The sequence below is a fragment of the Anser anser genome, assembly GCF_964211835.1.
Source record: "Anser anser genome assembly, chromosome: 2".
Taxonomy (NCBI): Eukaryota; Metazoa; Chordata; class Aves; order Anseriformes; family Anatidae; genus Anser; species Anser anser.
This window is the reverse complement of record NC_139721.1, coordinates 1,899,452-1,911,285: the sequence shown is the minus strand read 5'-3', so window position 1 is coordinate 1,911,285 and position 11,834 is coordinate 1,899,452.

The following is an 11,834-nucleotide window of genomic DNA, read 5'->3' as shown; positions in this document are numbered from 1 at the left end:
CCACCTGGATGTGGGGCTGGGCAACCTGCTGTAGGTGGCCCTGCTGGAGCAGGAGTTGGTCCAGGTGACCTCCAGAAGCTCCTGCCAACCTCAACCAGTCTGCAGTTCTGTGAAATGCAAGTGAGGAGGAAGTAGCAGTAGGGACAGGAAAGCAGCCATTGGTACATGCTCACTAGCGCAAAGCACCGTAACATGTTCATCACCTGAATGCCAAAGGCAATGAGAAACACTTCTTTTCCTCCTTTTTAACAAGACTTTTCCTCAACTTGCTTCCTGCCTTTTGCACTGTGAGAAATCTGCTGGAGATGGAGACTGAGCTGAGACTCTCCTAAATTGAGATTGGGTGAAGGGTCGTGTCAAACAGATCTGCAGGGGTCTACATTTATACACACCGTGGTGGTCTTTAATAAAGCAGATGTGGGTAAATGGAATAGGGATCAAAGAAATTCATAAAACCTGGGTGCAATGGATACTGCCAGAACCCAATATATAAAACATTATATAAAGCTAGGAAGCAAAACACATAACCCTGCTAAAGGAAGTCTAAGCTGTCACAGTTATAAAAATAATAAATAAATAAATAAATAAATACCTATGAAGGTAAGCCCCATTCTTAATAGCTTACTTAAAATAAAACTGTGAGTTTACCTCTTTATTTCCCTTTCTTCTACACAGAACAGGCAAAGCAAAGGCTTCCCAAGCCTTTATGATAAATTGCACGCAGCTAGAGTAGGCAAGGTATTTACAAGTTGTGGTTAATAGAAATGTTTATCAAAGACAGTGTAATTACCAGGCAACTTGCTCGAAAGCAGAGTTATTAAAAAAAAAATGGGGAAAAAAAGCAAGAGTAGGTACTAAAACAGAAATTCCCATGAACATATGTAAAAGCAAGTAGCTTTCAATCCAACCTGGTGCCTCAGCTCTTTTTACAGAGCAATAAGCATATTATGATAGAACAATATGACCAAGGAAAGCAAGAAATTCCTGTGTTAGTGGGAATAAATAACAACAATAAAAGGCCTGGGGGTGTGGAGGGTGTCACTATCCTTTGTTTGAGGGCGTTTATTGAGTGAGACACTAAGTCACCTAACCAGCCAAGCCAAATGGGACTTAATGTGTATATCTAAGGTTAAGTACATGCTTTTTTGCTTGTTTTGCCAAACACAGTCCCTAGGTAATCGGGAAATCACCTTTGAGGCATCATTTCAGAGCAATGCTAGGGGCTGTTTTATCAGAGATGCCAGCTGCTGCTGAGAGGCAGAGCAAGTGGGGCTCCCCACGAGCAGAAATAGCAGAAAGGGTCACTGGTGTGCCTTGGCCAGGCTCCAGGCCACCAGAACATCTCTTTGAACCCTAAATCTCATAATGATCATTACAGATATGAATATATCTGTCTTGAATTTCCAAGCAGCATTGCTGTCCACTGTTAAGCAGCCCTCCCATTTCACAAAATCATGGAATCAAAGTGGTTGGGGTTGGAAGGCACCTCTGGGTCCATCTGATCCAACCCCTTCTCAAGCAGGGACACCCAGAGCTGCTTGCACAAGACCATGTCCAGATGTTTTTTTGAAGACCTCCAAGGAGGAGCCCCCAGCACCTCTCTGAGCAGCCTGTGCCAGGGCTCCAGCACCAGCACAGCACAGAAATAGTGCTTGATGTTCGGAGGGACCCTCCTGTGCTCCAGGTTGTGCCCAGTGCCTCTTGTCCTGGCACTGGGCACCACAGGCAAAATCCCAGCTCCACCTTCTGTTTCACCCCTGAGGCAGCTGCATTTCAGCACGGAGGCAAAGCAATCACTGTACACATTGCACCTTCTGAACCCTGGCTGCAAGGCAGAGTTGGGAGTGAGCATTGATGATTATATTCTGGGTATGCTCAATTATTCTGCCAATGGAGACCTACTAGGCAGATGAACAACTATTGCCATGCTTTTGTTTTTTATGGGTTTCTCTTAAAAACTGTGGTCCACCTGTGTGGATTCATTTCATTTGGAGACTATCTGTGTGTTTTTTCCTTCCCATTGGATGTATTTTGAAGGATATTTTTTATAAAATTAAAAAAAAAGAAAAAGAAAAAGAAAAAGAAAAAGAAAAAGAAAAAGAAAAAGAAAAAGAAAAAGAAAAAGAAAAAGAAAAAGAAAAAGAAAAAGAAAAAGAAAAAGAAAAAGAAAAAGAAAAAGAAAAAGAAAAAGAAAAAGAAAAAGAAAAAGAAAAAGAAAAAGAAAAAAAAAAAAAAAGAAAAAGAAAAAGAAACAAAAAGAAACAAAAAAAAAGTGCACTATTTGGTAGATGTTGAGCACTGACTCAAATGCAACACCTGCCTCCCAGATCATCCACAAAGCAAAGTTGGACAAACAGCCTGGCTGCAGCCAGGCTCACCAGAAAAGCAGGAGTCATCCCAAATTTGTGGACTATAATTAATGCTTTCATGGCCAAAAAGCCTCAGCTCACTGTAAAAACAACCTCCCTGTGGTGAACACTGGCTATTTCTATGCTACTAAATTGGTCTGAACACTGTCAGCTGTCCTGAATTTAGAAAGGTTTTAGCACAAGTCCAGTAATGGTTTGCTAGTTCAAGGAAAAATAAAAAAGAATTTCACAAAACTGAAAATTGATTTTGAAAGATTCTAAGATTCTTACATAAAACATTAATTGCAAAGCAGTCAAAATAAGGCAAAACAATGCTGTATGGAGGAATATTACAAATAGCCCTAAGCTGCAAGTAGCACAATTTTATAAGCAAAACAAAAAGAATAACCTATTCCTGCTAAATGTTTTGTAGGTTTTATGCTGTTAAGAAACACTAACAGGGGTCAGATATTTGGGGTTAAAGCTGTTGGTGTTGAAGTAGAAAGAGTCTGTGTGCCCCCACACTGGGAACTGGAACATCTTCAGGGCACAGCCCACTCTCTGCAGTCTCTAACACAAATCTGCTTTATTATAAATTTGATAAATTCATCTGTTAAATTTATAACCTTATTTCTAGGCAAGTTCTGTGTAACCCAGACTGATTTGGTACTGTGGCTGATTCTGGCTGTTCAGATGGAAAACAGGTTCTTTGCGCACTTCTCACCTGTGACTATTTCTTCTGATTCTTCTTCCCTTTATGTCTCTTTTTTCAGTTATCTTAGGCTAAAAACCTTAACTTAGATAGCTTTGCAAAACTTTATATACCCTGCTACATCCCTATCAGCATAACTTGCCAGTAACTTATTATTTATTCTTAATATTTAAGGTTTTTTTAGTCAACAATCACACAACACCTAGTCCAATAAATACAGTGAAATGCCTACAACTGTCCCAAACAATTCTTGTACAGTTGGAAGTGAGTATGGGCCTGGGACTATTTCCAACAGCCAGCATTCTTATAGTCCTCCTACTTGCACGGTAAAAAATTTTGTAGTGTTTGCACAGTCATTTCTTGTCAACTGGTCTCAGAGGCAAAAATAATAATACTGAACAAACAAAAATAAATAAACAAACAAATAAATAACAGGAATATTTAATTTACTTAGAGAGGTGTCGGCATTGTATTTCAAAGCACTTGTTTGTCACTTTCTCTCAGGAAGTTTTTAAAAGGTTGCCATGGATTCAGAAATGAATGGCCAGAGGAAAACATCAGACCACGGTGTCTCAGCTCCTGCAGAATTTACGCCGTTCCCACTGGCGCTGAGCTGAGAGCACTACTTCACTTTTGGCAAAAATCTCTCTTCCAAAAGGCTTCTAGCCTTGAGCTGATGACCTCAGCAAGAAGATGTACCCGTTGGAGCCGCTCCAGAGAGAAGCAAAAGCAGAGATCTGGAAAACATGGCCAGGGAGGAAAGAGAAAAAGAACAGATTTTTTTTTTTTAGTCTTGGAAAGAGCAGATGTGAGTCTGAAGATAAGTGAAAGTTTTGTAGAGAATATCTTAGTACCAAAGAATATAAATGGCTGAGAAATAGCTGGGAGAAATTCATAGAAACAAATATGTCACAAAGAAGCAGGATAGTGTGGATGGCACTTCCTGCTTGTGAAGCCACAAAGCCACAGGTAGATAAAGCCAGGGAGATATGGTGAGAGAAAGCAGGATTTTTTCTGCCTTTTTCTCTCATAATCTTTCCCTGTGCATCCACTAAGGACCAATGTCAGAGGCAGTACCTGAGCCAGATGGCTGCTTTGTTCTGAACGGGGATGTCTGCTCTCCCCTTCCAAAGCAGCAGGTGCCCCACCAGTTCCCAGGGTAGTTCCTTCTGATGCCTAATCAGTCCTGCTGCCAAAAATAGCCATTGCTTATTCATGCTAAAATCACTCCAGTAATTAATAGAAAATTAATTCAAGCCGGGCTGCAATACCCCCGAGAGCGTACAACCTTGCTTTGTTCAGTGAAGAATTAGCCAAGGTCCATCCAATGTGAACCATCAAATGGGAGAAGCAAACTGTCCCCAAACTCCTAAAGTCTTAGCTCTTTCCTTTCCTACTCTGGGTTTGTGTTCCACAACGGAGGAATAGCACCCGTTCCTTTCCCTGTTAACTGTTTATCTGTTTCTGTTCCCTGGTCAGCAATTATTTTGTAACATCCCTAACATTTCCTATTTTTTTTTTGTTTGTTTGTTTGTTAGTTTTTTGTTGTTTTTTTTAATCTTCCCTCCTCTTTTTTATTTTTTTTATTTTTTTTTATTTTTATTTATTTTTTACTTTTTCTTTCCCATCTCTGGATGCTCTACCTATAGTCCCATAAGTCTTAACCTGGTCTCCTATGGAAATATGGCTTATGTTATTTGCATTGCTTCTCCATCCTTCCATCCATCCACCCACACATCTGGCTGGCTAACAGCAACCCAGGTTCAAACAAATTGGATGAGGAGAAAGATCTCAAAGGTCTAGACATGCTCTTAGGATTGTGAAAAATGGTCAAACAGAGGAGAAACCCAAATGAGTAATCCCACCAAAGGACCTCGGCTCCTCAACCACTTTTAGAAACAGCAGCCAGCTGGTAATTCAGCACATAGGTTAGATGGGCCCAGCATCACATCCATACCCTGAATTTTGGTGCCTTTTGCCCAGATGAAGAGAAAGGAATCATGGGAGGGAGCTGAAGGGCGTGTGACAATACCTAAACAGGGAGCTTGGAGCTTAGGGAGCAGAGGGTACATGTGCATGGGGAACTGAGCTTCACTAGTTTTGCTGCTCATCAGAAAACTTGATTCATGAAAACTGCACCTTTGTGCTCAAGCTGCATTCTGTAAGTCTGTCCCCTCCATTTTGGTCTCATCAGATCCCCGTTTTAATCCCAGTCACATTTCTGTCTCCATCCTTCGGCATCTCAGTTTTTGCCGAAGAAACTGAGAACGTAGTTGTTAAGTCATGTGCTCGCTGCAGAGCTACGGTATCGATTGCAAAAATCTATGATTGGGGTCTGTGGCATGTCTGAAAAGGTTACAGTGAAGCAGGATGTGAAATTTGTAAAGGTCAAGCAGGAGAAGGGATTTCTGACTCCTGCCTGGGGATGTATGAAGGATGATTTCAGTCCAGTGACAAAACGAAAAATGTAACCACTGGGATCAGCTTTGAGTCATGCTATTTGAACCTTTTTTTTTTCTCCCTTTTTTTTCTTCCATTTATCTATGCATTTATTGGTGAACATTTCACAAAACATGACTGCCTGCAATGCAGTGCTCTGTCTTTTAGCCAGGTGTCCAAGATCCCACTGTAGTCTGTAGAGATTTAACCAACAAAGCCAATGGAGCTGGAGACACAATTTGTCTGATTAAATTCAAGTGTCATCTTTAGGCTAAGTTAAACAACAGACCAAGCTCTTCTGACCACATCTCCCGTGAGTGTAGAGAGCATTCTGGGTGGCATGGCCAGATACAGACCCTAATTGCATCCCCAATATCATCATTAGTGGCTGATGAGAGAAGAAAACCAGAGCATCACTGAATCACAGTATGATACAGGCAGATAAAATCTGGTAATCTGAAGATACACCAAAGAAAACCTTGAGGATGTAGATACCAGCAAGGAAACTCTGAAGCAACGATATATATATATATATTTTTTAATCTATATTGATCACTTTGGCTTGCTGTCATGACAGGAAAGTAATGCTTGGAATTAGAAACTATTTCATTTGCCTGATACTGCATAACAAAGGGCCTCCTAGCCAGTACTTAAGATATACAGACAGAGGAAAAAATATTAAAAATATTAAAAAAAAAAATCTCTTTTAGAGCCATTTGCATACACCATATTTAGCAAAAAAATAAAACAACCCATACCTCTCTTTTCATAATGTCTCTGAGAAACTGTGGGTTGATTTTTCAAATCAATTTTTTCAGCTAAACAGTCAAAATGGAGGAAATGACAGATATTAGTCGGAATTTCCATTCTCTCTCCTGGTTTACACAGCTTCTCTTCTGCTATCCTAAGCACTGGAGCATTTGATAAAGCAGCCAAGAAAAAAAGCTTTTTTAATGAAACAGTTTTTGTCAGAATTTGCCAATTCATCAAAATCAAATTGCTTCAAGACACAGCATCTCTCTGGTCCAATTAGTTTATAATTCGTTAACACGAAGCAGAACTGTTATAAGAAGAGGGACAAAGACAAATACAATCTGAATTCCAGTATCTGTGGGTAGAGCATCTTCTCAAGGGAAAGGAAACGTGACTTAAAAGGACTGATCCTGTATCTCCCTCACCTTAATTGCATGCCCTGACTGGTGGAGATTGGCTATGCTAGATTGATCTTGGGCTCTCTGCTTGGGTTTGATTGCAAAATCCACCCTGAACTTAAAATAGTTTTATTATTTCTGCAGAACATTTCTTTGTCAACTAACTGATATTTTCCAACACAGAAAGCATTTTGTCAACAAATTCCTGACCAAGTCACAAAACAGTCCTGACAAACATATTCCATCGAGAAAATACTTCCCTGTATTTAAGACCATGAAGTGAGCTCTGGTGCCAAAGTCTCTTCCCCAAGCTGTGTTAAAGTGGGGTAACTACCACTCTCTGAGAGACCACTACCCAAACTCTGGCTTCAGAATGAGGACAGGGGGACAAAGGAAACTTGGTGAGTCCAGCCATCAGGTCTACCATTTACTACCTGCAGCCACCAGACTAGAAACCTTGGCCTCTTCCCCATAGAAATTATGTGGGCTCAGAGCAATCAAATCTTTTTTTTTTTTTTTTTTTTTTTTTTGATGGAAGAAGAAGGTGACAGTCTAGGAAGCATCTCTGCTTGAGTGTTCTGGTTCAGGTCTGATGCTTCCTTATTGCATGGTCTCAGGAAAATCACGTTTTCTGCCTGTATTTCAAGTTACTTTTTGATATATCTGTCCAAAAGAAGCTGCAATGCCTGGCATGCAAGGGGGTATGGAAATGTTTTGTGAGGACAGAGCAAGCATAAAGCTTCTTTGTGATCCCAGCATGAGCTTCTCTCCCCACACTTTGCCCCAGCTCCAAAGCGTAGGCATGGGAAAATGCACTCCATTTTCCTGCAAACAGCTCGGGGATGCACGAGGCATCTCCAGCAGAGGCTGGCAGGGATCCCACATTCCGAGTCTTTTACAACCAAAAGAGCTTAGCAATTAGGAAAATAACAAAAAAAAAAAAAAAAAAAAAAAAAAAGTCAAATGCATTTTTGATGCTCTGAAGTTGCTGAGATTTTAAACAAACAGTCTGGGCTGCTCCCACACACCGAGGGCTCTGTGCACCAGCAACGCAGCAACAGCACCACCGTATGGGGGATCTGCAACCCCTACAGCCCTGGGAAATTTTGTCCATCTGCAGTTTGCTTTACAGACAGAATTAGCACGATGATGGGATTAGTTTGGAGCAACGCATTGATTTCATGGTTGTCAGCAAGAGCGTGCGTGATGTGAAGGTGAACTTTTCCTCCAAGGCTGGTCGGGCAAATCGCTGAAATCTGAAATCCCAAATGGGAACAGCTGGTGCCTGGTCCCTTGTAGAAACAGTCAAGGTCCAACAGGCTCCTCGCCTGTCAAAGCCTTGTAACGATCACTGTACTTGTTGGCACCCACAAGTGTACACATTGTACCTGTGACATTTACAGATCTCAAAACACTTCCCTTGTGAAACAGGTGTCATCAGCCCTATTTTGCATTAGAGAAAGAAGAGGCACAAAGAAGCAGAGGCATATGGCAAATGTCCATCAGCAGCCCAGTGACGGGGACCTCAAGACCTTTCTGTCTTTGTTCAATGCTCAGCTCTTAATGACTGCTCAAGTCTCCTTGCTGGACCCAGGCAGCCTATCTTTGCCTGCACGTGCTCTGAAGCTTACTTGAACAGAAACCTAGATGTAAAGCCTTGTAGAATTTCCTAGACCATGACCTAAAGCGGTGGTAAGCACCTACACCTGGAGCTGGAGCTACATCCCTGCAGCCTGCCAAAGGCAGTCCAGCAGCAGCAGGAATCATGTTTCCTGCTGCTGGAGCACAGCATGCCTCCCCACCCCAACTCACGTGCATGGGAGGGTGGAAAACAGCTGTGAGCTTGGTGAGAAATACCTTGGGCCAGCACAGGGGACATACTGCCTCCTATTGTCCCAAGCAGAGCCAAGCCCCAAAATGACGCTGCCTGTAATCACACTCACAGGGCACTGGGCCGTCTCCTCCTGCGCTATCTGTCCATCCCTCTCTGTGGACATCTATATATCTACTTGTTTTTAAATCTTTCTCTCCCCTTATCTATCCATCTGGTTTCTTGTCTGTCCTATCATATGTCTCATTTAGGATCCATGATTCCCTCCTTATGGACACGTCTGTAATGTGTCTTTCCTTACTGCCGTCTGGTGACTCGGTGTCGTTTGCTCTCCATCCGTTCTGACTTGGGACAGCTGCTCCTGAGGCTGCTTGATTTCCCTGAAATGTCGTTGTGCAGCTACTAGGAATTCTCACTATGATGCCTAAAATTTGCTGTTAAAATCCAATATGATATAGTCTATTTTAGCAAACACATCCCCACATCCTGAGCAGGTTTACGGTCATCACAGGAATGCTAAGGACAAGGAAACACCAGCCTCTTTTTTTTCACATCCTCAGTCTCAGCTACACAGAAAACTGCAAGGATAGACCATGATATGCAGCTATCACCAGCTGATTCACTGCACCCACACCAAACACTTTCAAGAACTGGAAAAGTCAGTAAGATTCCCCCTGCAAACTCCACAGAGGCACTTCAGAGCACTCTGAAAACTTCTAAAGGGCTTTTTTTGGCCATTTTTGGAGGTGAGGCCTGAGCTTATCTCACCTGCCCTGGATGCTGACCTCAGTAATCACCTTATGGAGAGGTGGCCTCTTTGCATTCACTACTGAAAGAAGTAGGATGACGGACAGAGACTTGATTCCTTGTCAGTGCAGAGTGAGTTGAAACAGCTCTTCTCCACGGATGCTGTTCAGACAGACTAGCACTGATGTGAAGATCAAGAGGAAGTCCCAAGGCACCCTGGATGATCAACAGGTAAAGGAGCTGTAAGCCACGGTCATGCTGAGCAGAACTGTGACCTCTCTGCAAGGCCAGGCAGCCTTGGACAGCGATTCCTCCTGTTCTGGCACTTAATTCTGGTTTGAATTAAGGCGTCTGAGAAGGCATCACACCTCCGAGCTTGAAGGTTGGACTCTGCAAGATCCCCTGATGATTTGGCTCTTTCAATGGCTGCAATTCATCCAGGCGCTCTGATGAGTACATAGAACTTGACCTGCAGTTTCCTTCTTGCTGGTTCTGTCTTTATTTTTCTTTTTTTTTCTTTTTTTTTTCTTTTTTTATTTTTTCTTCTGCACTTAAAAGACATCCCCATGAATAAGGCAGCCTGTGCTTGAAGTCTTAATACTTTTTCCATGCCGTCTGACAGGCTTTGCTGCATCTTCTTCAAACCATCTAGTCAAATGGTGCTGCAGACCAGGAAATTGGTGCTTTTTGTCTTTGGAGATGCTTGGTATCTCTATCCAGATTTCCCAAGCATCATTTCACCTACTGCCTTTCACATCCTCAAAATTCCAGCTAATGCCTACCACTGTGATCCAGCCCCTCAGTGTGATTGGTGGCACCATGCTCAGTATCACATCCTGCCACAACTTTTTCAGCATGATGCCAGACAGGTGAACAGCAAATAATCAAGCCCTCCAGCCCTGCCTCCTCAACAGAAAGATGCAGAGCTGTATCTGTCAGGAATCTGCAGTGTCAACATAAAACAACCTTAAAAAAATAAATAAATAAAATAAATAAATAAAAAGATTTGTAGACATCCTTAGATCCCCGGGGGAATTAGTCTTCTGCATGTAATTAAATTAACTTGGGATTTTAAAACATCGGGAAAATAAGAAATAAAATTAAAATAAAAGATACCTTGCACTTACAATGTTATGGACAAATGCAGGTTAATATGACTGTTGTAACGGGGCATGTTTGCCATCTTCAGGAGTTGAGCAGGAACTGCACATATACATTCAAAAAAAGTGAGACACAACAACTGATGTAAGTACATACAAAGTACTTGAAGGAAGAAATATTAATTCCAGGTCTGGGTGGATTTGACTAGGGGACCAGGTTATCCTCTCCAGTTGGATCTCTTCTTGCCTAACACAAGCAATCAGACCCTACACGGGAAAACATAAAGAGGTAAAACAAAAATTACCCTTAAATATTTTTGAAAAAAGAACACCAGAGCCTGAAAGTGTATTGCTTTTTTCTCCAGCTATCCCATAGAAGTTGTCTATAAAAGGGCTGTCCTTGGGAGAAAAAAATAAAATAAAATAAAATAAAATAAAAAAGATGAAGCAAAAGGCAATAGACACAGAAAGGAAGTTCTGTGTTTTCTTGTTTGTTTGTTTTTGTTTGTTTGTTTGTTTGTTTTTTTCCTTTCCCTTCCTTTCCGTTCTGTTCCATTCAAGAGTTCAAAGAGGACTTGAAGATAAAAATCTTCTCATAGGAAACAGGATTTGCAAAATTATCCCCTGCATCCAAAGCTGTAACTCATGGTAGCGCCATTAACATCAGCAGAGTTATTCTGGTTGATCTTCCATCACTCATCCTGCAGCCATTGATGAAGAGAAAAGATCCACCAACATGCCGACACACCTTCCTTTCAACTTGAAGTACCTAGTGTCATAAGAGGTAAATTGTGTGCAAGTCCCTGAAGGCTGTTACTGCAAAGCCTTATGCTCCTGAGATTTAAGATCTTTCCTTTAAGAAGATTTTTCCTTTCCTTTCCTTTCCTTTCCTTTCCTTTCCTTTCCTTTCCTTTCCTTTCCTTTCCTTTCCTTTCCTTTCCTTTCCTTTCCTTTCCTTTCCTTTCCTTTCCTTTCCTTTCCTTTCCTTTCCTTTCCTTTCCTTTCCTTTCCTTTCCTTTCCTTTCCTTTCCTTTCCTTTCCTTTCCTTTCCTTTCCTTTCCTTTCCTTTCCTTTCCTTTCCTTTCCTTTCCTTTCCTTTCCTTTCCTGCTGGTGTGCACTGAGAAGTGGCCAAAGGACATCATGGATGGAAGAGATCTCATCAACCGGCCAAAGAAAACATTTGTGCTTCAGTCTGGAATGTGGCTGAATTCATCCTCATCTGTGGTGGGAAATGCCATTTTCTTTAACAAGCCTGGATTATTTACAGTACACTCTGGTGAGAGTTCAAATGTCAAAACTGGACCCAACCTCTACTTGACAGAGAGGCCAACGAATAGAGGCATGCCACAGTGTATATGACGTGGAGATAAGAACAATACCAGAGAAAGATATCACAAAGTCCCTTTTGTTTCAACACACTTCAAAAAAAAAAAAAAAAATGAATTGGGCATTGTCTCTTACTAGATTATAAGCAGTATACAGAAATAAATGTATGTGAGCACGCA